This window comes from Lactuca serriola, chromosome 4 (genome assembly GCF_051521515.1).
Source record: "Lactuca serriola cultivar US96UC23 chromosome 4, Lser_US96UC23_V15, whole genome shotgun sequence".
Taxonomy (NCBI): domain Eukaryota; kingdom Viridiplantae; phylum Streptophyta; class Magnoliopsida; order Asterales; family Asteraceae; genus Lactuca; species Lactuca serriola.
This window is the reverse complement of record NC_136411.1, coordinates 330,912,518-330,918,475: the sequence shown is the minus strand read 5'-3', so window position 1 is coordinate 330,918,475 and position 5,958 is coordinate 330,912,518. Positions and strand designations below refer to the sequence as shown.

At 28.5% G+C, this 5,958-nt stretch overlaps 1 long non-coding RNA gene across 1 annotated transcript; it reads left to right on the top strand.

The window, feature by feature from the left end:
• Nucleotides 1–4,031: 4,031 nt before the first annotated feature.
• Nucleotides 4,032–5,568, top strand: LOC145097452 (uncharacterized). Its single transcript, XR_013704380.1, has 2 exons — nt 4,032–4,209; nt 4,753–5,568. It is a non-coding gene; the product is annotated as an uncharacterized LOC145097452 (long non-coding RNA).
• The last annotated feature ends 390 nt before the right edge of the window (nt 5,569–5,958 follow it).

The window sequence follows — 5,958 nt, the reverse complement described above, 5'->3', positions numbered from 1 at the left end:
CATTGAATGTATATGAGTGATTGATTTTTTTTTTCTGGATAACACATAATATAAAGTTTGGCTATTTTATTTTATAGTTTTTGATTTAATCGCATTGAAATGTTTGGCTTTCTTTTAATGTTAATATCAATTATCAATATATGAAATCATTAATTATTAACGTCAACTTTTTTTAAAGTTTTATATTTTTATTAATTGTTTTTTTTTTATTTTGAATGTGTCTATGTTTTATCTTACTCTGAGTATCAAATGTACACATTTTATTATATTATTATAAGCTAGGTTACAAACATTGGTGTCAAGGACTTTTTGTATTCCATTTTCATTTTTTTATGTCAATATACTTTCGCCATTTATATTATTTTGAACATTATGGTTAACCAACATTAACCATTAACCAAAACCGTTAACCAAAAAAACCATTAACCATAACCAATATTAACCATACCCAATGGCTACCAAAATGCATTAACCAATCATAATGGTTATGGTTCAGTTTTGACCAATAACCGAACCAAACCGCCCCATACACACCTCTAACGCAAGCTATGAAGATTATCAAGTGTATTTGACATTGCCCTACCTAAGATGGAGGCTTTTGGGTTTAAAGACTCCAAAATCTTCATTTTCCATTTGTTCTTTTAAATGTGGGGGAAGGAATAAAATATAAATATAAGAGTAAATCAATGAAACACAAGAGCCGCCTCATTTTTTATTTGGTTTCCATTACTTACTTCCAATTACCCCTCCTTTATCCTTTGCTATAATTGATACTTCTTTGGTCTATCTTTTATTCTTCTAGATAACCTATTGGTAGGCAAGGTTAACAACCATTATGAATATTGATAGATTATAAAGAAACGACGCACAGGAGGATTTTTAGTATTTAATTAGGTTTAATCATTGATTAACTTAGTTTAATCCTAATTTTTTGACTTTAGAAGGGTGGTTTGGTAATATCACACGATATTTTGAGTTTTAAATAAGTTTCTTATATTAAACTAGTTTATAACCCGTGAAACCACGGCTACAAAATTAATTAAACCTTAATAGTTAGAACACAAACTTATTAATAAATTATAATCGTTAATTTAAATAAATATGTGAAATTATATCACGTTATAATTTGTATTAATTTTATTTTAATTTTTATTGCATTGTAATTAATTTATTATAATTAAAGTGAAAATTTTAAAATTTAAAATAGATAATTAATAGGTTGACAAGTGACATGCATTAATTAAGAGGTTTAATAGGGTGACACATGATAAAAAAAGAATAAAATATGTATTAATTAGAATGCCTAATATGATGACACATGTGAAAAGAAGATTAAAACTATTCTTTTATTAGAATAGGGATAGTGTTAATCCTAATTAATATATATATATATATATATATATATATATATATATATATATATATATATATATATATATATATATATATATATTAATATTATACCTTAATATGCATATTTTCGTTTAACGGTTGTTGAGGGCCTATGCCACCAACATTGTTCACGAACACCGCAGCCACTCCTACGATGTCATCAACAACATCCACGGAACACACCACAACATTTACCACCATCAAACAACCACCACCTGCTCCTTCTCCATAGTACTCTCCCTTCTAAATTTTAAAGTTTAACCCGTAAATTTCTATTGTCTTATCTCTAAATCGCTGATTTAGCGTTTTGTTGCCGATTTAGGGTTTTGTTGCTGATTTAGGATTTTGTTTCCTTATCTTTAGTACTTTTTTCTTATTCTTTATCTTTCTATGACTGATTAACTGGTTGTGCTAAATCTACCCTTTGACATGGTAGTATTTGAAATTTGTCATTGCATACTCTTACAAAATTTTATTATCAGCTATCCCAAGAATAAATTCATCTAGAAATTTTTTTGTATGCAGCTCAAATTACACTAGCAACATGCTAAAAATAGAAGAAGCTTTTCTTCTTCTTTTGTTTTCTCTCTAAAAGTGATCCAAATTTCATTTACCATTTTATAGCATTGTACTTTGCAGGTACCTAAAGTCTATTGAACTTGATTTCATTGTCTTTTTGCAAGTAATGATGAGATCCTTTATATGTATAAAGGGTATAATGAGGAGGGTTGGGAATTTGAAAGATTTACCATCTAATTTTCTGGATTTGGGATGTTCAGCTACAATAATAAGTCTAAAGGGCATAATGGTCCTCTTTTGGTTGTTCTTAAAAGTTTCAAGGATTTTTAGGGTTTTATGCTTCAAAGTAGGTTTTATTGGAATAAAAAAAGAAAAAAGAGTAGAAATAAGGGCTTTTTTAAAAAGGCTTGGTTGTTCTTATACAAAAATTTGAAGCAAGGGCATTTGGGTCTTTGTTTTGATTTTTTCAAAGGTGATATGTTTGGCTTTATTTGCTGGAAACATAAAGATTATGGTTGGTTTGACATGTTGAGGATTAGATTCTATGGAATAAAGATCATATTTAATGGAATTACTTGGTGCGTCAATCAAGGGTATTTTTGTCTTTTTTCAAGATTAAATCAGGAAGCTGTGATCGATTAAGTCATAACCATCAAAAAGGCTTTTTGTTGTGTCTCATGCAATTTACTCTGATAAGAACAAAGATTATTTTTGAAGCTTGTAAATGGAATTGTACAAGATGCATCAAGGATTTAATTACTATTTGGAATATAAGAAGAGAAGATTGAATTTGGGATGTTGTGGGGTCTCATGCGTGCAATGGGCTTTCGTGGACCAGATATCAATTTTTTTGGAATTACGGTATATAATTGATTTATTACCATTTATTTCTCAAAAATGGTTATAAAAAAATTGACGGATTCTATAATCTTTTTGATTAAAATCTGAAGTGTTTAGTTTTTAGGTTTTATATATTTGTCCACAAAAAGAAAAATAATATAAAGCTCAAAAATTTTAAATCGAAGGAATATCCTTTTTTGGTTAAAGCCCGCACTTTTTAGTTTGGTTAGTTTTATGTTTTTATCCTAAAATAAAAATAATATGTTCTTGAATTTTTTTATTCGGGTAAGTCTGTTTAATATTGCCAATAAATTGTATGATTTAATTGATGTAAATCAGTTGGTATTAAATTTCTTCTGTTATTGTTAAGTGCTACTACTATTTTTGTTAAATGTAGATAATGGCTTTAAACCCAACGAATTATTTACAAGTAATTAGGTGTAATTACAAAAATCTTTTATAAGCCAAAACCCACTTATAATATAATATTTTATTTTTTAACTTATTTATCATAAATCTTAAAATCTCTACAAATTTAAGCAACACAAATCAAGTAAGAATAATGCCTAATTTTCCATACAGACCATAATCGGTTTTATTAAATAAATTACTAATAGTTTATATTTTTTTTGCATAAACTATTTTAATAATATAAAAAAACACACACATATAAAATATCAATATTACCACATCACAAAGGTACCCATCTCCTTCTTAAAGGACCTTTGGCATAACAATATTAAAAGTTGACTAATAGTTGAAGAGGTTGAGGGTTCAAGTAGAAAGATGTAAATTTAAGAGCATATTTGGGTGTGCATGTGTAGATTTCTCTAAGTAAAAAAAAAAGGTATCTCTGACAACAGTACAGCTAATCAACATATGACACTCCTCACTGGAAATTCAACAATTAGGTGTTCGTACATATTTTAAACAATCTTAAATCTTCATATTTTTTCTTACTGATTTCGTATTTGCTAGCATGATTCTTATTTGCACAAAATAACGAATCGCCTCTATGAATTAAATTCTGAAAAAAAAAATCACACCCGTCGCTTGGCGCGGGTAAACGACTAGTATATATATATATATATATATATATATATATATATATATATATATATATATATATATATATATATATATATATATATATATATATATATATAGTCTTAAGAGGACTTAAATGTAATTTTAAAATTTGAAAGGATATAAAAATAATATCTAAAGTTTGAAGGAATATCAATGAAATTTACCCTATATAATATTACACTTCTGGAAGACTAACCCTAAAATAACTCGTTCACGCTTCTCTTCTAGTCTTCTAGGTTACAGCCGACATATTTTCAAATCGACGGAGTTACCCTTCTTTCTTTAATCGATCGAAACGAACAAGAAAATATCGAATCATAGATTCATACAGCTTTCTTTCTCTTCGATCGACGCCACAAACAATCACAGGTAATCGATCGCATCTTTCTTTCTCTTCATTTTTTTCTTGAAATTAATCATAGGTCTTATTGATAAATTGATCATCGTCCATTATAGGTATGTATTACATCATGTTGTTTATCGCCTATTATATATTTACAAGTCACTTTATTTTTTTAGTATTCAATTCAAGCTGATTATTGAATTAAAAGTTTTCTAAGATATCTTAAAGAGCATTTGGCCGATTTCTTTAGATCTAGATTTCCTAAAAAAAATTTAGTTTGATTCTCTATTTTGTCAGTTACAGATCATAAAAATTATCAAACTGTGAGATCGATGTTGTGTACAAATATGAATCGCATAAAGACAATTGTTCGAATTTTGTAGATCTAGCATTAGATCTGCTTACAAATTGTTAAATCTGTTAACACTAGTTTTTATTCTTTTAGCTCGTTTTCCACCATTTTATGGTATAGTTTATTTTTTAAACACTTTGCAAAGTGTCTACCAGTTTATTTTTTATTGGTTAGTAAGTTTGAAATTTTAATGACGAGATTATGTTTTTTTTTTCAGTTACTTTGGAGGTCTTTACATGATGGTTAAGACCATCTCCAACCCATACAAATGTGTAAATATATAAAATTAGGGACTAAACCCGACAACTAAACTTCATGTCCATATATGGGGTAATACTATTCATATCTCCAAATATGGGGGGGAGAAATAGGATAGGGTTGGAGAAGAATGGGAGAGAAAATGGAGGAAAAAATAGCATATGGGGATGAGTTGGAGATGCTCTAAAAGATGGATTTCCAATCGAAGACCACAATGGCATTGTTGTCCATTTGAAGATTTGAGTTGACGAGTTTATAAGCATGTAGATACCATAAACTATTTTTGATATCTATAAAATGTAGAAATCGTGGTTTCTTGATTCTCATCCAACAAGATGTTGGAGCTCTTTATGTCACGATGTATGACTTTTTGTCAACGATTACAAAGGATTATGAAGGTAGTCTAGCCCACACGCAACATCATTGCATATCTTGAGACATTTGCTCTACATGAGACTTGTGCATCCAAAAATATGTGTTGTGCAAGTGTCACGTGAGAGTCTGATGCATCAAGATAGACATTGGTGTTGTGCGTGGGTTAGCATACCGTCATAATCCTTTGTTATCGCAACAGAAAGTCGTGCATGGTGATATAAATAGCTCTAACATCATGTTGGATAAGAACTACGATACTATGATTTCAAGTTTTTGTATCTTAAATAGTATATCTAAGACATTTTCTAGTTGTGGATTGGTTTTTGTTATTTGTTTTGAACTATTGTAATTGTAAAATGTGAATTTAAAGAAATGAACTTTGGGGATCTTCATTTTGCTATTATTGTATCATATGTTTGTGTAATTGGAGGCTCGCGTTGAGTTATGTTTAATGTTGATATACATTTGATATGATCTCCATGTGTTTGTATTGTTGAATATGGTGCTATATTTTTCTGTTTCTTTTATATGTGTTCTAGATCTTTATGTTTGATATTTACCTTGTAAAACGATTCAACTCAATCCCCTATTACAAAATACATCATATGGGCCTTAACAATCTAGGACCCTCTAATGGGGCTTTTTTTTTATGGTTGTTATAGATACACCGATTTATATAACCTTCCTAAACCACTAGCTTTACTTTTTAGGTCATTATTATCATATAATTATTTTTTTTTTACAAACTTTTGTAATTATTTCATTAAAACCCAATAAATAAATAAACTTT